This window comes from Ciconia boyciana, chromosome 5 (genome assembly GCF_034638445.1).
Source record: "Ciconia boyciana chromosome 5, ASM3463844v1, whole genome shotgun sequence".
NCBI classification, from domain to species: Eukaryota; Metazoa; Chordata; class Aves; order Ciconiiformes; family Ciconiidae; genus Ciconia; species Ciconia boyciana.
The window spans coordinates 25,035,417-25,061,251 of record NC_132938.1 but is presented as its reverse complement, the minus strand read 5'-3'; positions in this window follow the sequence as shown (position 1 = coordinate 25,061,251).

Sequence of the window (25,835 nt, the reverse complement as noted above, 5' to 3'; positions counted from 1 at the left end):
AATGAATGTATTAAGGAGTATTAATTCTTAGTCGGATTGTGTGGTTATTTTTTGAGGGTTAGCTGCAATGAAAATTATCAAACAGAAGCTTTTTATCACTATCTCAAAGAGAAAAAACTGGCCAGGTGTACATATTTCATATGAAATATTCCAAAGAAATGTGTTTGAAGTAGAGCATTCTCATTCTCCTCTACGTGTTTCACAGAAAAAAATTCTAGAAGAAAATCATTACTCCCTAGGTACGGATTTTGTCTGAAATGTATAAAAATCCTTTCCATAAATACATTCGGCTAATGAGGCCTATTTGATGTCTACCATAACAAAAGTTAGTTAGGAAACCAGGTAATCAGTTATGTGCTTTTTTTGAAACAGTGTGGGTAGTTTGAAAACAGACTACATAATTCCACATCGTTGCCCATAATTGCAAAAGCTTGGCTACTATACCAGTTGCTTGGAGTTACGCTGGCAATCAATTCACAATGGCCACATTCACACCTCACAGCAGGATCCCACTAGAAGGCCAGTCACGCATAAAGGGGAGAAGTATTCTCACAACAGGAGTACAATCTTTTGGAACAACTAGCAGATCAGCAGATTCTACTTACTCAACCTTCATAAAGACTCACAGCAGCAACTCTGTTTAACCAGCGGAGTTCAAAATTTGAAACCTTGGCCTCTACAGAAATTGGTCACAGATTGCTCCCGAAACTGGCCCCGCAACACAATAACCAATCAGTTCCTGCAATGTTGCACTATTACCTTGATGACCCATTTAATGACTGGATAGTGTAAGGTACTTTTTGGTGTCGTGTCAGTCAAAGAGGTCAAATGGGAGAGTAATTTGTAACCTTACAATTTCGGAAACCTGACACTGGCTTTTGTAATTGTATTATATTTTCATGTAAAGATAGTCATAACAATAACTAAAGGGAAATAAAATGCAAAAAAAAAATTCCAATAGAGACATTGCAAGCATCTTAAACTCCATTATTTGGCATTATTCCATGTAAATATTATCAATGCATTGGCATTTAAAAAATATTTTTGGTGAGAATGTCACTGTTTTTTATTTAAAAAAATAAAACGTACATAATGAAACAGTAAGACTCTGATTTTCTTATTCTTCTCCATTTATATCAGATTTGTGCAATCTAAAACTGTGGTTTAAACCAGGTTCTATTCAGAGCAGTCCAGGTACAGAAAGAAAAAATGAGATCTCTAAAGTCTGTTACTACTACTCAAAAGTGACTCACATTAGCATGTTTCTTTTTAATTTCTGACAGAAAACTGGCTGTGTGACATAAAATCACATTTCAGAGATTGTTAAATACGGAAATGGAAACATTTATTCGTGGCTTTCACTAGCAATAATTACAATGATTTCACCAGGTGAAATCATGTCTAAATCATTCTCATTTTACTATGATAAGTAATATATTCGATAGGTTGTATACACCCTCAGAACAGTATCAACAGCCTAAAAAGAAATAAGAGTCTCTTAGCTGTGACAAAGCTGTACATTTTAAAATCTGCTACTTTAAAGGACTACAGTGCATGCAAAATGGTGATACCGGATGAAGAGTGTGCAGTTTCTCTTAGGAGAGTGTTGAAATACATGGTGAGGCAAACTGGACAAACAAGGCAAGTAGAAGGGATTGGGAAGAATAACATTCATTACCCACCACAGCGATCTTGTAAAGAATTCAAAGGAGAGAATACACCTGAACCGAGATGAAGAACCTTTCCACAAAAGAAAATTATTAATTTTATAGTAAAGTGGTAAATAAAAGGTAGGACCCACATTGGTAATACACTTGTAATGTACTAGAGGTGGTGGGGTTTTTTTCTTAATTACAATGTAGTAAACCTTTATTGCCTGAAGAGTGACAGGCTATTGATAACGAAAGGTTTGCCCTACTAAATACATTTGGGGGAATGCTCCAGAGGAACTGGATAATACAAGACTATTTTTGATAAATGATTCATCTATGAACATCCCATCCACAGAGTGCTGGGATATTACTGCATACAGTAACTATATTAAGTTATCAGAAGCAGTGCTGAACAAAGACAATGGTTTTGCAAATGCAACACTCTGTACAGATATTAGCTGCTGTCCTGAAAGCGACATAGTCAGACTGTGATCATTTGTGCTTGTTTGAATCCAGTTCTGTATCAATGGAACTTTTTAAATTTTGGTGGTCTTCACTAGCTTTTGCTCTCTGCATAATATTCCATTGTGCAATGCCGGTAAGTCTCATTGATCCTGGTTGAAGTTGACTAGTTAGTCAACTTGGACAGAGTTCAGAAATTTTAAGATCCCTTCATTTTTACTGTGTGAGTTAGTTATTGCAAACTGTTTAGTTCTGCTATGGAGATTATTCTGCATTAGAAAAAAAAAATAATATTGGTAAAGACATTATGTAAACCTTTAAATTTTTAGGTAAATGTTTAAGTAAAGATTTATATGTTGTCTAAATTCAAAACAATGTGGCTATTTGGAATCAACATGTAATGTATGCATAGTCCTACAAAGTCTGTTGTTTGTGAAAAAAAAACCCAAAACAATCAAAGCAAGCAAACAAAAAAACTCTGTAGATATAATTGTGTTAATGCACAGAAATCTATACTCCAATAGTCACGTTTAAGCATCTTAATCATACAAAATAACTGAAGATCAAATTTAAAGCCTGACAGTTATTAGAACCATCTAATAACTGGTCTGGAGAAGAACACGAACAATTGCCCTGATTCTTTACATGGTTTCATCTGTTTACGCTGCCAGATTTAGGAAATTTCTGTATCTCCATAATCAGCTTTTACTAGACCTGCAAGAGATCCATTTTTGATGCACATTAACCTGAATTTTGCATTAGCTGTCTAGATTGGAATGCTATACAGGACATTAAAACCCAGCTTGCCTCACTTGTAGCTTGCAAGGTTAGTCTTCCACTAAAATGAAGTAATATTAAGGGTGCTTAAATAGTATTGTCTGTATTTAGCTTCAGAAAGATTTAGCTGCATGTAAAGCAGACTATTCTGAGTTTTGTCATGATTATCAAGTAAAAATCTGACAGTGACTATTTTGTGGAAAAAACTGTATTGCACAGAAACTTACTTCAAGCTCTGGGACTTGCAGAAATCATCTAATGTCATTGATGATAATGATAAGAGTATACTGTCCATGAAAACATACAACAGGATATATACCATGCAGAAATCATATTTTAGTAGTTTTTAAATGGGAAGACTAATTTTTATTTAGACTATTTTTAAAGTACTAATAATCTTAGGCATCCTTCTGTTATGGAACTAAGACCAATTTAAAAAACCTAAAAGTGAATAAGTGATTCTGCAGAAAATAATTCTCTGGTTAGCTATAATCAATAAAGTTATAGAACTCAATGTATAAGTTATGGCAATACTAGACTATAACAGGATGAATTGATCATACTTTAGAGTGCTGCAAGACACTTCCATGTTAGCATTAGAAAGTGATAGATAATTTCTTTTTTGATGGTAATGCTTATTTTATAGACTTGATTATCTTCTCACACTTGTGTAAATCAAGAGTTATTCTACTGAAATAAATTGTTATAACACTGTATACATGTTCAAGCTGAAGAAAACAGAAATAGTATCTCTCAAGGGGACTATTGTAAAGGTTTACAATAAACAAAAATGAGAACATGAAGATGTATCAGTAGGTAGGGATAAATGCACAGTAATCCTCTTGTTTATCATCTCAGCATTCCCATATGTCTCAGAATTAGAGAGTATAGATGAAAAGTGCAGTGTTATTTTGTTTTCTATAACAGAAAATTCTAGGTAGGAAGAGTTCCAGAGGTCAATCCCCTCAGAAAAAAAAAGTATAAACAAATATCCTAATCAATAGATTGCAAGCTGACTGATATGAGTAGCGAAAAGTAGCTAGGAAAACCAGATGGTATTTTATTGCTCGTGTAGAATCTTCCTCAGAAGAAGAAGGGCAGCAGAAGGGTTTTCCTAAGTATTGAGAAATATTCAGACTCTACAAAACTGCTCTTCTGAATGAAGGTAGACTGAAGGCATTTTCAAGAAAAGGAGAGAGATTTTAAGCACTGATGAGTTATTCTATAGGCAATTAGGAGAAATTTCTGGATCAGTAGCCCTTGTCCTTGTGGGAGATTTCAGCTTCCCAGACATCAACTGGGAATATCATACTGCTGTGACTAGCAGGTCTTGGAAATTCTTGACGTTTGTAGGAGATAACTTCTTGTCGCAGGTACTCAGTGAGCCAACTAGGAAAGATGCCCTCCTAGACTTGCTATTTGTGAATAGAGAAGGAATTGCGGGAGATGTGATGGTAGGTGGCTGTCTTGGCCACAGTGATCATGAAATGGTTGAGTTTAAAATTTTCAGTGTAATGAGGAAAAAGGACAGCAGAGTTGCTACCCTGGACTTCAGGAGAGCAAACTTTAAGCTATTCAGGGAGCCATTTAGCAGAGTACCCTGGGAATCTGCTTTTGAGGGCTTAGGAGTCCATGAGTGCTGGTCAGTCTTTAAGAACCACCTTTTAGAAGCACAGGAGCAGGCAATTCCACTGTGTCATAAGTCAAGCAAGTGGGGCAGAAGACCACCTTGGCTGAACAGGGAACTCCTTGTGGAGCTCAAGAGGAAAAAGAAATAGTATGATCTCTGGAAGCGACGTCAGGATTCACAGGAAAAGTACAGAGCTGTGGTTCGTTTATGCAGGGAGAAGACACAAAAGGCCAAAGCTCAATTAGAGTTGAAATTGGCCAGTATTGTTTCAGATAACAAGAAGGGCTTTTTAAAGTATGTTAATAGCAAGAGGAGGTCTAAAGAAAACATTGGACTGATACTTGTTGAAGATGGTCATCTGACTAAGAGGGATGAAGAAAAAGTGGAGGCATTCAATGTGTTTTCTGCTTCAGACTTTAATAATACTGATAAACCTTGGTCTGCCTGGTCCCCTGAGTCAGAGGACCATGAGTATGGGAACAGTGACTTTCCATTTGTGGACACTGAAATTGTAAAGGACCAGCTGTATCAGCTGAATGTTCACAAGTACATGGGCCTGAAGGGATTCATCCCAGAGCCCTGAAGGACCTAGTGGATGTTATGGCAGGACCCCTCTCGATCATCTGCCAAAGGTCTTGGGAGTCTAGGGAGGTCCCTGCTGACTGGAAGCTAGCCAATGTTATCCAATCTACAAAAAGGGTGTGAGGGAAGACCCAGGGAACTACAGACCTGTTAGTCTAACCTCATTTCCTGGAAAAATTATGGAGAAGATCATACTGAGTATTACTGAAAGGCATTTAAAGAATAATGCAATCATCAGGCACAGTCATCATAGGTTCACAAAAGGAAAGTCCTGTTTAACTAATTTGATATCCTTCTATGATAAGGTCACCCGCCTAGTGGATGAAGGGAAGGTGGTGGATGTAGTTTTTCTGGATTTTAGTAAGGCTTTTGATACTGTCCCTCACAGCACCATTCTGGACAAGTTGTCTAATTGTGGGATGAGCGGGTTCACGGTGTGCTGGGTGAAGAACTGGCTGAATGGCAGAGCTCAAAGTGTTGCAGTGAATGGGGCTACATCTGGCTGGTGACTGGTCACCAGCAGTGTTCCTCAGGGTTCAATTCTAGGGCCAGTTCTGTTCAGTATATTTATCAATGATCTGGATGCAGGAGTTGAATGTACCATTAGCAAGGTTGCTAATGATACCAAACTGGGAGGTGCTGTCGACTCTTTTGAGGGACGGGAGGCCTTGCAGAGGGATCTAGATAGATTGGAGCATTGGGCTATGATTAATGGGATGAAATTTAACAAGTAAAAATGCCAGATTCTGCACCTAGGACAGAGTAATGCTGGGCACAAGTATAAACTGGGAGAGGAGTGGCTGGAGAGCAGCCCTGCAGAAAGAGATGCTGGTTGGTGCTGGGGGTGCTGGCTGACAGCAGGCTCAATAGGAGTCAGCAGTGTGCCCTGGCAGCCAAGAGGGAAAACTGCATCCTGGGGTGCATCAGACACAGCATAACCAGCAGGTCAAAAGAGGTGATTGTCCTGCTGTATTCAGCATTGGTGCAGCCTCACCTTGAATACTATGTGCAGTGCTGGACCCCACAATTTAAGAAGGATGTGAAGGTACTCATATGCATCCAGAGGAGGGCAACAAAGCTGGTGAAAGGACTGGAAGGAATGTCCTATGAGGAGCAGCTAAGGCCTTTGGGCTTGTCTAGTTTGGAGAAAAGGAAGCTGAGGGGCGACCTCATTGCTCTCTACAGCTTCCCGAGGAGGGGAAGTGGAGGGGGAGGTGCTGATCTCTTCTCCCTCGTATCTAGTGATAGGATGCATGGGAATGGTTCAAAGGAAGCATTTCTTTACCGAGAGGGTGGTCAAAAACTGGAACAGGCTTCCTAGAGAGGTGGTTGATGCGCCAAGCCTATCAGTGTTTAAGAGGCATTTGGACAATGCCCTTAACAGCATGCTTTAGCTTTTGGTCAGCCTTGAAGTGGTCAGGCAGTTGGACTAGATGATCATTATAGGTCCCTTCCAACTGAAATAGTCCTATTCTATTCTATTCTATTCTATCCTATCCTATCCTACTCTATTTATGAGAGCAAATGTTCTGATCTGGGGTATTCCTCTGGCATGTAGAAGATATCTTAGAAATTCAAATTGCTTATTCCTGTTTTGTTTGATATAAACTTGAATTTGGTCTCGTAAACCCTGAGACAACACATAGACTGTTGAATATTTTGACATGTATGAGAGTAGTGTTGAGAGTTTTTCAGTCTTTTGGCCCAGTGAATACTCTGCATAGTTTGGTAATGGCACACAACTGAGCTAGTAAAACCTAGGTTAAATTCCATTATCCAGTGCATAGTTACTACCTAGACTGTAAAAGGTTTGGCAGAACTCTGACCTGCAGTAGCCAATTGGTGGACCAGGACACCCAGATGGTGAGAACTGTGTCAATCAAGGCCAGAATCTGAACAGAGCTCAAACAAATATCTTCTGTATGGCTTTTGAATGTTCTTATCTCAGAGCTATTTTCTATTGCCTGACAAGAAGTTCTATTCCCACTGTCTAGATTGACAGAAATTCTATTGTCAAGCTGAAAAAAATGCCTTCACATGTAAGTTTTGTCAAGCCTCCTACACTAAAATAGTCTGACAAAAACCTCATTACTCTTAACACCGTTGTGTTTGACAGAAACTAATACTAGGGTTGGCTACATTATTTTTTCAAAATAGTTGTTAAGATTGATATATAGCTGAACAAGACTTGGAAGATGTCTAGGCTTTGGGGTTTCTTTCAATTCAGACAAGTTTTCTGTTGTGGGCATATATGAGCCAAAGAAATACAAATGGTCATATTAAGAACTATAACAGTATAGGTCTCAGTTTAGCATAAGCGACTTTTTCATTGCTTAACTTGATCAGATAGAATTGTTTAAAATACATCCAGATAAGATAATTAAACTTGTATACTGTAATTCTGTATTTTAATTTTCTACTCTTCAATGCTATGCCATTAAATTTATTTCAAAGGCTGCTAAGTTTTTTACAAGCTTTGTAAATAAGATCTTATAAATAATGTGGGAAGCTACACTGAGTTTGTCACAACAGACTTCAGGGTTTTTCTGATATGTCTCTAGATTATAAGTAAAAAGTTTATGTATTAGATGGGATTAAATAATGACTAAATCTGAGGATCTGTCAATCAAATTGTGACACTACATGTCCATAACTGTAATGCCCTTTCTTTCTTGTAGCTATGCAAACAGAACAGCAAAATTTCTCAGACGCTTCATTTCTTCCTGCAGGACTTAAAAATGTGAAGAAATCTTTCCAGTTTCCTACTCATCATTTAGGAAGAGTCAGTGTCAACTATGTTTGGCCATCACTTCTGCTTTAAAGTTAGTGAGCATTTTGAAATGCACAGTCTTTCCCTGTGTGACAGGTCTCAGTGTGTGCAGAGATCTGCCAAATGTATGGCTCATAGTTACTTATTCTACTTTGCCCTGCATATGGTTTTCAACGTTAGGGAAGATCTGTTAAAAATTTTATCCCACTGTACCTCATGCTTCATGTAAATATTTTGAGCACATCTATATTTGCAACAGAAATGAGCTCTGTATTACAGGAGTAAGAGACTTTTTGAGTTTTTCTATAGTGTGTAACGGAGCATAGGATAGTAACGTTCTCTTTTGTAAAGAGGACTCTGATGATATTACTGTGCAAAATAGCTGCTGGGAGGAATACTCATCAGCTTGAATGTAGTATTGCTTTAATACACACATGCAGTCTTGTATGCCTGAAGCTGCACTGTATCACTGGCTGTATATAACTTCGCTTGGATGTAGTGCTAGGATCTAACTTGCAAGGGCCAGACGTGCCAGATTAGGTGCTGTATGGTAATTCTTCAAGTATGCTAATCTCTCTTGAGTCAAGGTGTGAGTATTCTCATTGTCCCTTAGGGGTCTGTATAGGGACCAGTACTGTTTAATATCTTCATCAATGACATAGACAGTGGGATCGAGTGCACCCTCAGCAAGTTTGCAGACAACACCAAGCTGAGTGGTGCGGTTGACATGCCTGAGGGACAGGATGCCATCCAGAGGGACCTGGACAAGCTCAAGAAGTGGGCCCCTGTGAACCTCATGAGGATTCTGCACCTGGGTCAGGGCAACCCCTTTTATCAATATAGACTGGGGGATGAAGGGATTGAGAGCAGCCCTGTGGAGAAGGACTTCGGGGTACTGGCGGATGAAAAGCTGGACGTGAGCAGACAATGTGCGCTTGCAGCCCAGAAAGCCAACCATATCCTGGGCTACATCAAAAGAGGAGTGGCCAGCAGGTCACGGGAGGTGATTCTGCCCCTCTACTCTGCTCTGGTGAGACCCCACCTGGAGTACTGCGTCCAGCTCTGGAGCCCTCAGCACAGGAAAGACATGGACCTGTTGGAGCAGGTCCAGAGGAGGGCCACAAAAACGATCAGAGGGATGGAATGCTTCTCCTATGAAGAAAGGCTGAGAGAGTTGGGATTATTCAGCTTAGAGAAGAGAAGGCTCCGGGAAGACCTTATTGCAGCCTTTCAGTACTTAAAGGGGGCTTATAAGAGATATGGGGACAAACTTTTTATCAGGGCCTGTTGCAATAGGACAAGGGGAAATGGTTTTAAACTAAAAGAAGGTAGATTTAGACTAGATACAAGGAAGACATTTTTACAATGAGAGTGGTGAAACACTAGAACAAGTTGTCCAGAGAGGTTGTAGATGCCCCATCCCTGGAAACATTCAAGGTCAGGTTGGACGGGGCTCTGGGCAACCTGATCTAGTTGAAGATGTCCCTGCTCATTGCAGGGGGGTTGGACTAGATGACCTTTAAAGGTCCCTTCCAACCCAAACTATTCTATGATTCTGTGATTCTATTTGTGAATAGTAGCATATACATAAGTTATTTTAAAAATGAAATGGTACTCAAAAAGTCTGGCACACTGTGTTCGTGGTTTTTGTTTTGTTTTGTTTTCACAGTTTCACCCTTTCTTAAAATTGTGAAGAAAACCACCCATAATTCTGGGAAAAGCTTCACTGTTACCTTTCCAATACTGAAACTTACAAAAACATCTATTAGATTTTGTGCTAGACTCATATTAAATTTAATTCTTACCAACACCACTAACTTGCTATTAGCTGGTCTGAAGCATGACTGACATCACTGTCTTTTCACCACTCACTTTTTGCTGGATTGAACAGAAAATGGTGGCTGTCACTGCATTTTGTAGAGAACTTCTGTTGTTAGGCAAGCTCTGAAAATATCTACTAGATTTAATCGTTTGTGTAACATAGGTAGAGCTGATGGAGTGGTGCCATTACTTAATACAAAGATTTGTCTGAAAAAAGGGACAGAGACTTTTTTTTTCCCTCTGAGGATATTCAAAACAATCTGTTAGTATAGAGTTCAACCCTTAGTATTAGTGGAAGTTGATAAGGCACCCTTAAGCTTATATAGTGAACTTTGTCCAAATTTAGTTATGCAGCTCCAGTCTTGGACAGTGAAATTGTTTGGACATGGCCTTTGGTGATCCTGAAATGCTGACGGGGAGAATAAAGTCACTGATGTAGATTCAGGAGGCCCTTCTGGCTATCTGAATCTGACCTTTGCTGTGTCTGATGCTATGGCTGTTATCCTTTAGCCAGTGTTAAGAAAAAGCAGTCACAGAGCTGTTTAAATGCAGCAGAGAGATTTTGCACAAGTTTCTCATTTGAGAAAATGTGAGAGGCAAACATCATGTATGTGATAGTAGAATAAAACTCTCAGCAATGCTGCAGAAGTACAGACCATAACTGGTAGAAACTCTAGAATGAAGTGTGCAAAGTGTGGTCAAAATGTTTTCCCTATGGAACAGTGAAGATGAAACATAGATGAAATATTTGAGGAAGCTGTGTCTTTCTTTTCTGTCATTGTTCAAAGTCTGTGAGACTCACTGAGATCAGTCTCAAGCACTAATTGTGTTACTGTTACATACTGGTCTTGGCAAATTATCTGATAAGGAAAGAGCCCTGGAGTGTTTCTTTTAATGGAAAAATATTGCTATACTATTACTTTCAAATTTCATTTTATTCACTTTCAGACGGATTTGTGTAAACAAGAAGTATAAGCATTAGAGCACAAATTGTCATCTCTCTCTTTTTCACTTTTGCTTTCAAAGGGTTTTAAGGTCATACTCTTTCAGCTGCCCATAATGAGTGACTAGGCGTGCCTGGTGTTTGTCATTGTCCTTTTTAAACATCAGCTGGCTTTTATGGCTTCCTTTTTTGTGTTGTAAGTTGTAATTGTGCTTCAATTAACACAAAGCAATACCAAATGTGTTAGCCGAGTCTTGCCTACTCTATCTTAAATTAAAAAGTGCATTAAGAACACTGATGATCACACAGTTTCAAACCTAATAAATTTGAAGGCTTCCTGGGGCTAGACTGGCATTCAGCACGACCCTGGTGGAATAAGCATATTGACAAGAAAGTTAAATTATTTTACAGAACTGCTGAAGCTGGAAGTAAAGAAGCCTCTAATAGAAGCTTTTAACTCCGTATGTGACAAAAATCTGTAATGTAGGGGAAAGACTGCTCTGAAGCAGCAATTTAGAGACAATACCAGGTGAATACTGAGTCTAATTATTGGACAATGACAAGAAATGTTGGCAAATGGCAAAAGGGTTCTATGAATTTCCTAGACTAATTCTGCAGGACTTTCATAACAGGCAGGGTGATAGGCATTGGAAGAAGGAAGCAATGTGAAACCAAATGTTTTATCAAGAACTATGGAGAAATCATGGGTCGGGAACACATGCAGTCTGCAGGTAAAATGTTCATGGCTTGTCTTGCCCTTTCAAGTTAGATCCTTGCATTACAACCAAGCAAGACTATATATATAAACAAGCAAGCCAGTGCAACTTCAGGCAATATAAAAGTATTAAAGAAATGTATCAGGATATTTTGTGTGACAAATATGTGAAAGACTGCTGTGAGACTGTCCCATCGAATTTGCTAGGCTCTAAGCCAGTTCTATTTTCTGGCAGTCATTTTAAGACTATGAAGAAATATTTTTAGTGAAAACTTTCCTTTACAGGAAGATTTCCCTATACATATCTAACAGTTACATGAAGAGAAATGGAAATACAGAAAAAAGGAAGAATCTGAATAGTTAAAAACAATGTCCAAATCACAAATTATACCTCTTTTGAAAATTCCTATTACATAAATAAATATTAGTTTTCTGCAATTGACATTTAAAATTATATTTTGAACTTTTTTTGAACTTGATTTTATTAAGGGCAAATACTCTAATTAAAATTAATTATCCTTAATCAATTGGATTTTCCTTTTCCAAGTCTAAATTACCTCCAGATATCAGGTAGTTTTTGACTTTGGTAGAAGACAATTGAATATATTACTTTCTCAGGGCTTGAAACCCCAAGAACATCTATCTGGATATTTGCAATAAATTATACTTAAATAACTTTTTAAGGAATCCTACTCTTCTTTCCCTTTCTTTACCCTCTCTTTCTTTCCTGTAATTGATAGGGCCCTCCAGATTATTCATCTCTGGAGATGCTGCTGGTTTCTTCAGGCAAAAGAGGGAAAGACAAAGTGTTCTGTAATAAAAATAGAATCTGAATAGCACAAATCTTGGTGCAGAAGTCTTTGTGTGAAATTTTTGTGACATCTCATCATAAGCAGTGTACTTTGTTATGTTCTGGGGCTGATAGTTGTGGTTTAGAGTTAACAGAGGGACTACTAATGGCAGCTTGCTAACAGTATTTATCGCCTGGACATCAAGCTGCTGCTAGTATGGAAACCTAGTAATTCTTTTCCTCTGGTATCAGTACAAAAGTGACCCAGCTGCTTTACCTATGTAAGTTTCAGAGACTGAATTTGATCATACATGGATGATAGGATAAAATAGTCATCTTCTGCTTATTGAGAGTAGCGCTTTGTGCAAGAATGAATTTGTCAAAGGTTTGAATAGAAATGAGCTTTTTTCTAAATTGCACTTTAAACATTTGTTCTTTTCACATAGGCTTAACTTTCTTCTTTTGAGCTGGAGTCCAACAGATGCCCTAGTTTCATTGCATAGATGTCCTTAGTAAATAGTGGCTGACATATATTCCTACTCCATAATTCTAGTCTGTGCAGTACTATATTTAAGCCAACAGGTAGCCAATATTTGCTTTAGCTGAGAAGTGAAAAATTTAATAATGATTATTCCGTGGAATAATCTGAGCTAGTCAACTCTCAGTTCCCTTGAACTCTTCAAGAACCGATAGATTTCTCTTCTGAGGGAGATGTTTTAGTCAAGTTACTGGGATAACTAAAAAGGTGGATAAAAATTGAATAGTCTTTGACAGAGAAAGCCACACTAGGTTAAACATTGAATTAGAAATGACCAGTCTTGTATGATGATGAATTACGGCAATCAGTGTCTTCAAACAGGACTGCTTTTGGAGAATTTTCCTGCAGTTGGGTTATTACTTATCTGATTGTTTTCATTGCTTGCTAGTAAGCATCTTAAACGTTTAATTCATGTCAACCAATACTCTGTTAAAACAGCTATAGAAATATTTTGGAGCTCTCAGTAGTACTTCTATGGTTCTTATGCCTTCATTTTTGTTTCACACACAACACTCAGGCAATCACAGATGTTTTTTCCCTAAATAATGTTACCTTAAAGGGAAATTCAATTTTCACTCTTTAAAAAAGATGGGGTTTTTTTTTCAAATTCTCAAATAGTTGATATTATTTGGCTATCTTGAACACTTTCTGGTTATATTCTCTACCAATAAATAGAGGTTTTCTGCCTTTCTTCTTACTATGACCTTTAATGTTGGAAGATTCTGCTCATATGTGAACCTTGATACTGACTGCAGGATCTCAGAGATAGTACCATGGCATAAGCATTCATACATTGTGGAGCTTGGATGCTCATTATATTACTTCAAAATCATAAGAATTTTAAATCAACAGCTCTGCAGTTATGTCAGGGGGACCTTGTTTTAAATGTTATAGCATTCTGTGAAGGCCAAGAATTTTTCTTTTTTTCTCCTAGGTTTTTGTGGTTTCTCCTAGGTTTATGTCATTAATTATTTCTCATCATAAAGATCACAATTCACTGGAGATTTTGAAGAAAACTGTTTTTTCTCTTTTCTTTTGATGGCAAATTTGTAAGTAGTTTATTTTCATACATGTATATATGCATGTACCTGTAAACAGTATTATAAACACACAGATCAGTTTATATCAGCTAATGCTCCACCTGGTCCAAAACCTGCAGAGACATCCATCAGAGCTTGAAATGCAGACAGGAAGGGAGAATACACTGTAAAAGCAAAATCACCCTTTCGGGAACTCACAGCTGTCTGGCTAGAATTTCTGATCCTTTGCTGGCCTTTGAGTTGTGAAGCATGGTATGTTCAGCACTTAAAGTCTTTTCAGTTTAGGATGATGAATTTCTGAACAACCTGACAAAAGTTAATGCAACTTTTCCAACTTACATTGTAGGACTGTTGATTTAAGTGATGGAAATACCACCTGGAACATTTATTTCCTTTATAAAAGGACTTATTTGCAGCCAAAAACAGTGCACAGGTGGGCATTCAAAGAGATATATGAAAGTTCATACACTCTGTTTACAACTTAGCATGGCATAAATCTGGCCTGCTGTAGTTTTCCTGCAGTCCCGACAGCCCCGTGTAATCTGTGTAGTATAAAGAATGTGTGCATTAATGCTGGAGAATTAGATGCTATCCTTACCTCAGAGCAGCTGTAATTCCACTGCTGCTGGAAGATAATAGTTTTGAGATCAATTGCTTCGACTTTAGGCCACAGGTATGGTGATTTTAAGCTCATATTTTATGATGCCTGGAGATCTACCTTTAGTTTAAAAATATCACATAATATGCCAGTATTTTCTGTCATTGGGTGGTTAGATAGGTAAAAGACAAAACTATAAGATTTTAAAATCAATAGCATAAAACAGTGCTTGATGTTATTTTTAACTCATGTTTGAGAAAGTCATACAGTACTTGCACTCAAGTTACTTTATTAGGTGATTTTTCAGTCTTTCTCAAAAAACTTAGTATTTCTCAATTAATCCCACATCTGTGATTAGTGTATGAGATAATTTTAACATGCCTATCTAGCAGTATACATGATGTGTACAGATACACTGATGACAGTCAAATCTGAATTAATTAGGTAGTAAGACAAATGCAGAGAAAAAGATAAAAAAAAATCATAGTGAAGAGGAATAAACGACCTTGATCATGTTACAATTTCTAATAGCATATAGTGATATTTCCCATAGAATAGTTATAACCAATTTCTAGGAATACTGATAAACTTCTTCGAAGCAAAGAAATCTGCATTACACTTGAGACACACTCAAGCTTAACTGGTTCAGTTGGATCTTTCATGGAAGAAGAAAATTTGAAGTGCATTTCTCTCCTGGTTTTGCAGCTTGACATTATGAACAGCCCTATGTCTCATTTGGGAGGCTGCACTGCAGCTACAAGGCAAAGAACTATGCTCTGTGGGTTGATAGAAAGACCCCAGTTTTTGAGTACACAGGGGAAATATCTGCATACAGACGACCACTCTTTGGTACCTACCTACAATAGACCATCTCATATTCTATAGAAATGTTACGAATTCTTTGAATCTTATGCTGTACACTTATATCAGTCTCCTTTGTAGCTTAATGGAAGTTTATTTTAAATGGGTTGTTTTAAATGTGTTTAAAGGAATTGTTAGTCCACTTATGTTAGTGTTAACACTGAACCTCTGGAAGAACTGAAGAACATTGCCTGGCTTGAGCAATCTGAAAATTTGCTGATTGATAAATTTGTGTCCCAGTAGAGCTCTGTCATTCTGATTTTCATTACAAGTTGTTCATGTAGCAAATTATTTGAGTTTTATACAGTATTCTATTTATGAAGTATTCTACCCACATGCACATCCAGCTGGTAATTACAACTAACAGTATTCAAGCTTATGCGGAGATTTTCTAACTAGAAAATATACTGTCACGGAATATGATGACTGATGTTGAAATTACCCACTGCACAGCTAAAGCCCTCTTAATATCCTCTAAGAAGAAAATTAGGCCTTTTTTGACGAGGCTTATTTTCTATGTAGTAGTTGATTGTCAGCTGACAGAGAAACAGTACTTTGAATTGGTGGCTATGTGGTACTCAGAATTAATGTCAGGCTAATTTAGTTTTTCCGTTATTTATATTCCTTCTGAATGCTGGTACAATATTCAAGAAAAGCAATTCAACCCTTAATATTGCTATGATGTGGCTGGATTAGCTTGCTTGATACAAGGCAGGGGCCATTGCAGGTGCTGCTATGGTTGGGAACAGAGTTGAAAATATATTCCCTCTACACCCTTATCTTCTGTTCCTTTGCCCTCTCGTTTTCCTTTGCATAAATTTATGCCTGCAACTTCTGTATCCTTCAATTATTCCAGAATTTCATTGCCATCTTTAATGTACTAAAAACTGACTCCAGTGAGTTTAGTATCCAAATGTATTAGTGTACAGGAACTCTAGGTTTAAGTTGTGAAAGGCTCCTATATGAAACAGGATGCCCTTTGTAGTGCTTAATGTCTTATCTGGGTATGGTTTAGAAAAGGTAATAGCCATGTGACACAAATAAAAACCATTTACTGAAAACCTTTTTTCTGTATCATTATGAACAATTTTAATACCCATTTCTCCAGAATTATTTTAAGAAATTTTTTTCCTCATGTATAGACTCCTTTGTACAGTGCTAATGCTGCCAGTCATTGATTCTCCTTTTTTCACAGCTACCTTTTCCTTCCACATAAATTCCCTACACTTAGCAACTTCTAATTTTCTTTTTGGTACCACCTACTTCCTTTTTTGTCTGTTTGTTAAAAATATATATTGTTGCTTTCATTTAATTTCTTCCTCAGACTGGGCTTTTACTCACAGTTATCATCTTTCTTTGTGATAAAAATGTTAAAACTCGCATTTCTAGTCACATTTATGTTTACTTTCCAATGAATTTCAATAGTGCTTTTCTTTATTCTTGAAAAATCAGCTCTTTGAAATACTAGCACTGTGTGGAACTTTCTTCTCTTTATCCATCTTTAATGCAACCAGAAGAGGATTTTTGATTCTTGGGCAAGAACTAATCTAATCCCTCTTCTACTTTATTCCTTAAAGAGTGACCATTACGATACATGGTTAGTAGACCAAACCAAAATTAAATAGCGAAATGTGATTTGACTAGAGTCCCAACTCAAATAAACTGGAGCTATAATATCAAGGATATTTCAAGGTACACATTGAGAACCAAGTAAAAAGAATCTAACCCCTGTGCTATTCAGTTTTTTGAGTGTTGTGCAAAAAAAATTGTACTGACCATAGTGACTCTGATGTCAGAAAACACTATCTGGAACATTGTCTTCAATCACTACCTCTGATCATTGAGGATACCTTTTCTGTATTTCATATAGCAGGATACGCCCCCACACTTCAGTTTTCTCTTTCTGTTTTACAAATTCACATGCACACATGTGCAAACACAATATGGACCTCCAGCACCTGGTGTGAGAGTTTACAGAAGCCATATTAACTCCCTATTAAAGATGCAAGCAGAAGTGGACACTGCCATACTACTTTTTCCCCTGTTTTGTGGATCACCTTGGCTTGGCTTAGATTGGCTGGGTTGTTTGCAGCAACAAACCCATCCAGTTAATTTAGGAAATATTATCTAGAAGTAACACAGGTCAATAACAAACTGCAGCTGCTGCAGTCATCTCAGCAAGAGAAAGAGGTTTGTGTTCCTGAAGTATATTTCTTAAATCCAATGCCTCCTAAAGCTATGATCTGAGTGATAGAGCTTTTAAATTTCATCAAGCACTGTCTGTAAGTACAGACCCATGGTGGTATGACCACCAGTGGCCATGTGGTATAATTACCAGTTTGTATTCATCTCAGCAATTCTTTCAGCACCGTAGAAAGTTTTTGGAATATTCTTTAACATTTCAGAGCAAACATAAACACCGAAGATAATGTGGGGAGAAGAAAAATTGTCAGTCAGGAGAGAATGATGCTTGTTTAGTGCATGACTGATATAATGAATTTTCTTACTACTGAAAATGCTTGCCCTCTTATAACACCTTACTGAATGTCCCTGCCAGCAGAAAGGTCAGGTTATAAGATGTGACTAATACTATTGTCAAAGAGCTCATATATTTCAATGCCATTTTTATTATGCCTTTTGTTTGGCACATATTGGGTGAGAGCAACATGATTTTTCATCCGTTTAAAAAAGTAGATAATGGATAGCACTCGTTTAGAGGCACAATACTTTCATTAAAAGCATTCTGTGCTAGATGGATCATACCTATCCGTTTTCCTTCTTTTTTTTCTTTTTTTGTGGCAAGTTGCTTAGGGACACCATACTACTGACAAAGAAAGATTTCCCAAACAAAGTAATGTACAGAAGCCTGTGGGTAAGTCAAGTACTTCTTCCCTATTCATTCTGCTTCTGAGACAGTATATGTATTGCTTACTGTCTTGACAGGCATCTTTTCTAAAAGTACCCTGAAGACAGTACATCAGCAAATACCAGGTCGTGTGGGTAGCCCCTTTGGTATGCTAACTGAAGGGGGTTACTTCATAATGGTAGTGTCACCATGATTGATATAAAGATGTCTTCTGTGTGAAGGCAAGTACTTGGAAGATCCCTACAGGTATCTACTATAGATAAATCACTTCCTTATTTCAAGCCATTTTTACTGAAGAAGAACAGGACTAGAGAACAATTTGCTGTCGTGTCCAAGTAGATAGAAGTGTTTTTGGTGAGATCTGCATTCAATTACAGAAGACCTAAAAGTGAGAAGAAAGCAACTATTCTATCCTGGAAAAGTACATGAAGCCTTTTGAGCTTAGAGATCCCACAAGGAGTATTGGGTGTACTCTTATTCCATACCAGCTAGAAAGAGAAACATGAAAGTCGTGGATCCAGCCTGAAGAACAAAGTTTAATTTGCAAACAGGCTGGCTTACATAGACAAACATAATCTTTCCAAGTCAAAGTTTATTTTTCTCTCTGGGAGAAGCAAACTAACTTTTCTTATCTATTCCTTTTTGTTCTATTTAGAGAGGAAGGAAGGCTAGCGGGAGAGAATGCTAAGCTGAAAAAAATCCTCTCTCCTGCTTCCACCTTAGCAAAAATTCTCTGTGCAGATGTGTGTGTTTTTCATGTGCAACATTTTTCTCTTCTCCATTCTTTGTTCTCCTGGTATCTATTACCTAAAGCAATGCATGTGCAGAGTATGAAGGGTAGAAAGTATTATAACATTTTATAACAATGGTACTTACAAACACTATAATTATCTATTATAATCCACTTGAATTCTTACTGCAGTACAATAATTCCTTGAACTGTAGCTATAGTGAACAGTGATTGACAACAATGCAACCCTGGACTTTTTTAAGATAATCTTTTCTATTACCACCCAGGATTCAGCTATTAGTCCAGTAGGGTGGGGATTCAGGTACTTATTGACTTAATTTCCCAAATTACTTTACCCCCCACTCCCTTTTTGATGGCTCCAGATATCCAAACACTTTAGTCTGAAAAGCAGGGAGGTGTGGGAGCATGGCAAAACAATTGCAATTCACACATAGGGTTCTCTTTTTATTTTAGAAGTCATACTATCCTTATATTTTGTCAACAGAGAATTTTAAGCTGGAAGGCCTGTTCTGTCCTGAGGAGACCCTTTTGACATTACTACAATAAAGTGGTCCTAACTATAATCATGTTAGTATCAAACAAGGCACTAAATATGAACTGTCATTTCTCTAAAACCCAATATATTCAGTCACCCAGTAGTAATAACAATAAAAACAGGATTATTTTCCTACTCACAAAACTGCAAATTCAGTTTTACCCTTCTGTTAACTCAGTAAATATTTTACCTTGTATACTTAACTGGTTTTCTTCGTATACAAGTTTAAGAATTATAGAAGTGGCCAATACATGAAGGTAATCCAGGAGACTGGATTTCTTCTGGGACCTGAACAAGAGCAATCATCTTTTATGCATTTTTTCAAACTAGGAACACAGTCGTCCATGAACCTGATCTTGGTTTATCGAGACAAACTTGCATTTCAGCCTAATCTATTTCAGGCTCATAGACCTTTTGGTAAGTCAGATTAGAGAAAAAGAATGTGTGCACCATGTGTGAGTTCAGGCTGAGGGGAAAAAAAAGAAAAAAAGAAAAGAAAAGAAAAACAGTGGGGAAAGCTTGTAATTCAGACACAGCAGCTCTGGGAGGCAGGAGTTGTGGCCAGAAAACCATCAAGCAAAGTAGGGTGACAGAGCTCAAGCTCACATCCCACAGTGCTCACCTGACTGAAGAGCAGGACTCACCTGAGCAAAACCCAAGGAAACAGAACCAAAGTACATCATACACTTGGCAGCAGCTGAGAAGAGGTTTTCAGGCATATGGTAAAGGAGGTCTGGTTTGAAAAAAGGAAAGGAGTCTACCCATGGCCAGAGAAGACCATGAAGGGCAAATTCAGGTATTTCCTTTCACATTCTTATAACTTGCTCTGGGCCTACCTTGGGGCTGTCCAGACAAATCTGGAGTCAGTTCTCAAATGAAGCCACAAAGTCAAAATGGATCATTTTAACACAGAAAATTTCTGAATAGGTTTAAACTGTTCTATAATGAATCCTAATGATGACTGGACGGAGGTGTTAAAGAGTGTGAAATGGAGCCTGGGATATCAGAGACTCCCTTGTTAATGTGCTGAAGTGGAAGCTACTACAGTAATGGAAGTGGTTGTTAACTATGCAATGCCAGTCTTGAGATCTGAACTAGTATTTAACTCTTCTCATTCACTCTAAACTTCTCTCTTGTTATGATTCCTTACTGGGAAACATTGTATATTTTGGTCCACTTTTTTGGACCATCTTTTCTGAAAGTGGTCCTGCAAATCAAGATGTATTATAGGAGGCTACAAGTAAAACATAAATTAAAATCTTTTACCCCATGGAATTTGGAACATTACAATGAATATGGCTGTTCAAATTAAATATTACGCAATAAGATGTGCTGTGGATTACCGGAAAAAAAAATAGAAAATTCTAGAAATTAATCCTTTTTGTATGTTTAGTTTTATCTAAGTCTTAATTGTTCAAAAGGAAAATCAGATTCTATGAAAATAAAGCTGAAAACAGAAATGTAAAAACTGCATTCCTCATTAAGGTGAAGCAGACTCTCCACTCATGAATGTGGAAGCCAGACCATTGTGGTCATTTATCTTTTGTTGAAAGCAGCAGTTTATCAGCTCTGTCTTGCCCTCTCTGCTTTTTTCATTCTATGCAAGAAGTCAACTTCCCTAAGGAATTTGGCCAGCCAGTGAAAAAAATAAATTTTGTTCTGTTATTTATCTTTAGGTGAGCATTTTTCCATATGAACTTTACTCTGTTCTTATCCTGCACTGCTCGTTTCTGGTCATTTTATTTTGCTGTTACAGCATACAACACTGAAAAACCTGAACAGTTCATTCCAGAAGAGTTTGTGGGAGTAGCTCTATATGGCCTTCATCAGAGTGACTGTCCTTCAGGCCCCTGCAGTTACATTTAGATTGAACAAACTTACACTGTCAAAACAAACCTGAAACTATCAGATATTATTAAAAAAATGCTTTGACATTATTATTTCATAAAATTTCAATGAAAAATAAATACTGATTAATAAAAATATCGATTAGCCTAAGCCTATCTAGATTTTCTTACCTAGAGTTGGATTCAAATTGCAAAGATTTACAAAGGGGGTCTATGTTTTATTTTAAAAAGCTTTAGTTCTGCAAAGTGCAGATTCTAAGGAAAAATTTTCCAATACTGTGGAACATGAATCACTTACAAAATAGGAATCTTCAGAGAGGGGACACCAGAGAGACCAGACACTATAAAATTGTCCCAAACATACTGTATCTGCATATCTTCGCTCAGATTAAAGATGCTGCTGCCATCTCAAAAGGACCAATTACAATTTTTTGCAACATCTCAAAAGGATTCAATTAGCTTTGAGTGGCAGGGCCATTTCAGTATGATGCTGCTACTGAAATTAGCTTTCCCAGATAAGACAATGGACTGATGGAATTTGATTATTGATGGAGGGTAAAAATGGAGTGCTTAGCAGACTCTCTGGAAAGGTATGCCCCAAGATCTGAGGGAGAAAAAGATCCTGCCTAGGATTTATTTGAAACTGTGCTTTTTTATGTCTTTCAAACAATGTTTTGGGGAATTATTTCAACTGAAAACCAGAATGCTTTATTTTTAATTATATTGAATTATTGTCATTTGCAAGGCAGTTTTATTGGAGTTGTTAAATGTAGATACACACCATGTATTTTTCTTCCATAGGCTGGACTACACAGTGATAGCTTAATTAATCAGCTAATCATTGACTGTCATTGAATCACTTTCACAGCATTCTCCTCCTTCTATCCATCTTTACCTGGAAACTTTGGGAACTTTGACTGGAAATCTGAAATGAAACATTGGGTCTTTTGAGCTTGATGAATGCCCCTCAGGTCAAAGTCACTAATAATCTAGTCTACAATTCCTTCCATAGTGATCTGCTTAGGGATAATCATAATGGTCAGAAGAATGCTGGGCAATCCAAGAAGAGGGAATGGGGATATAGTCAATACAGAAATAAACATTCCTTCTAATACTGTCAGTCCTAGTGACTGAAACATTTGGACTATATATATTTAGCATACATCATATGCATGATAAAAACATTTAGAATGTCTATAATAGTGTTTCTCTCTATGTTGTGTTTTAAGGCAAAAAAATACTACTCTAGAAGTATTTTTATTAATTTCTTATCAATAATAAGAAAAGGAAGTTAAAAATAAAAATAGATATGTTTCTGAGAAAAAAAAAAAAAAAGAACCCAGATACAAAACCAGTGGTATACCAGTGCCAGAATTTAGTGACAATTGAAAATTTTTACTGTCCACCATTCTCACCACTAAAACATTTGGGCATAACTCTATCACTCAGAACTGGCAATCAAAGATGTCTAAGCAAGGAATTACTTTTGACTTCATAAACTGTTTTTTTTTCCTGCTTCTGAGGCCATTCCCTCTGTCTTTTAAATGAATCTATATTATTTTTTTTTACTTTGCTATGAGAATTTGTGGTTTTTTTCTGCGTGCATACTCTGTATCTAAGCCTCTTCCATTACTTTTTGCTGTATCACAAGGTTCTTATCTCAGCTTCTCTGTTATTCAAGATTGATATAATGTATTGTGCCACTCAGAAAGATCATTCAGTCTTTTTATGACTTTTATGCATATGATAAATCACTCTGGATGGCAGTTTTTCCCAGTTCAGAGCAGCGTTCTCTTCCATCTCTGCCTAGTTCATTGATAACTATCACTAGATGAAGAGCTGGCAGAATCCCAATCTGGCTGAAACTGAAATAGCACAAAGGAATAGTTCAAAATGTAAACTCAATACTGACAATATGTTTTTGAATCTCATTTTTCTGTTAAATAAATGAAGAAACATTTAGAACTTTCAGGGAACACAAATTCTGGACTATAATATTATTTCATTTTACTACGATTTTGGAGAAACAATTTTAAGATGATAAAGCTTGCAGAGTTCCAACAAGATGGCTTTGCAGTAATGATATTTTGAATATTTAGAGTGATAGGATTTAAACACGTGTTGGATAAATTGGACTTTTACTGGTGTGAAAAGGTGATCATTCTCACAAAGTGGAACAAAAAAAAATTTCAGGAGTTTTTCTCATGTAAAACATTTAAAAATAAGTCTCAGAAGAATGGATGGTCATTTCTGCAGTGACTGGAGGTGCAGTGAGCCATAAAACATTTGTGTAACTTTACTGCATGTGAAGTTAATTGTTTGCCTCATTGCCACCAAGTGTTATTGAAATATCACCACAAAATGTCATTAGGATATAAAAATATCATTTACTTTCAGCTCAGGAGAAGTTTAAAAGACGCATCATCTGGTGACAAACATTGAATGAAATAACATTTTCAAAATCTTCAGACTTTTGAAAAGATTTTTGTCTGATGGAGGCAAAAGTATGTCTTATTTACCCTTTTTCTTCTGTTTCTTGTAATCTTTGTTTTAATATTAAGAAACAATTAATTAAAAACAAAAGTGAGAAGGGTGAACTGGAGTGGTTTACATAAAAAATCTTTAAGGTCATCTTTTTTGTTTTGCTTTAAAACTAAAATTAACTTTACCTGGTATTTCCTTTTCTTCACACAGTTCAAATATTGGGAAGGGATATCTCTTTTCAGTGTACTTCAATTTATACCTAAACCCTCTCCCCTCCTCTTGTACACCAAAATCAGACAGCAACACTGAAAATGCAATTACTGATCCAATCAGTGGGAAGCTCTCTCCCTTCCCCCATCTGTTGCCTCCCCTGTGTTTGTCACCATAACTTTGTTGAATGTCTAAGCTGGAGGAGGAGACAATGCAATTAGGAAGGTAGCTGGCTGGGCATGTAATTGCCAGCCTGCCTGCCTTTCCAGCCACCAAAATCCCCTTCCCTTTGCATGCACCAGCAAGGGATCAAATCACAGAGAACCGAATTGTTCCAGCTTTAGTCAAGAAGTATAAGTGGTTAAGCAGATCTGTTTGGGAGCCAAAAAGAAATACCAAAATGTTACAATTATTTTTAACCACTGACAGCAACAAGTCCCCACTCATATTTAACACAAAACAGTGATGTCTTCTCACAAGCACAAAGGTCAAAATAGTTGCTGTCTCAGTGTTTACTATATTAATATGCTTACAATCAGGAGGTGAATAGTTACCTGGTATGTCAGAGACAAGTCAGAAATACAAGATCACCAATCAAAAAAAGCCTTGTGAAAAAGCAGTAATCATGGAAGTTGGTGGTGGCATGTCGTCAGAAGGTGGGATTCTGAGAAAAGAAAAGTGATACTATGACACAAGTGTTGTGATAATTCATAAATTTACTATAACCTGGAGGCTTATCAGCTGCTAGATATTTGCACATACCTTGGTTAATACCTTCTCAAAGGCTCCAGTTAAGTTTTTGGGATGCCCATCCTTACTCAAATTAAGCATTTCAAATGTGGCCACAGCGGTCTACTCCTCCTTCCTGTTTGTGACAACAAAGGCACTAAAATCTGGTTATCAACTAATGCTTTGATCTAAGGAAACCGTAAGAGTCTTTATGGGGAGCACAAGTACTAACTAAGCTCAGCTACCTGGAGAGGAGGTCAGCTTTCAGCATAAGGGCAGGCAAGAGAAACAGTAGCTACTCACCTGGGAACGGCAATGCTGCTCAGGGAACAAGGCACGCTTGTGTAAGTCATTAAATCTTATTTCCTCGCAGATTTTGAGGGCATTAGGTTAAGAAAGTAATCAGAAATACTTGACCCACCACGGTTATGTGATGTATAGATACAGTAGGCAATTACTTGGTGTAGCCACAGAGCTTTCAGGGTTTTCTTATCCTAAGCTCCCTGACGCTGCTTCCCTCCTGTTATGAGGTTTCTGTTTTGTGCAAATGTGCAGAAGAAGTGTAATATCTGGACAGGGATAGTACACCAATCTTATGATAAGCTTTGTTTAATATTGTATTTTAACCCATCTTTCTGATTTCAGAAAGTCCAAACCTATCAACAAAACCTTAGCATGGCAGGTTTTCTTGATTAACATACTTAAGTACTGAGGTTACCTGGCTGTTCTAGGAACTGTAGTCAAAATGACTTTAGTTTGAACACCAAATCCAGGAGTTTCTATATTCCAATTTAAACATTTATAGCATTTCAATAATTTCTAACATTATTATTAAACTAATAAATGTTTTAGTATCTTGAAATATCTCCAGACTTAAAATCCAGTGTTAGGTCCATATATTACAAACAACAACAACAACAAAGGAGCTGACAAGTAGTGAGTTAAATAGAATTAATTTCCTCTCAGCTTCCCAGTGAAATCATAAACCAATCAGACTTTTTTTCTCATGTTATATGATACGACCAACTCAAAGTCCCTCAGTGAAGTTATTTCCTTGTAAATCATTGCAGTCCATCCATTATGCTCAAGAAATATGATTTTTTTTTTAAGTGGGTAATATAAAGTAGAAAAAATATGTGCTTCTTTCCATCTCCTGATATCTGCAGGAACCCCTGGGCTGATGTAAAACTCACAGCTTCTAAATACTAGATGATTTTTAAAAGCTAATTAATAT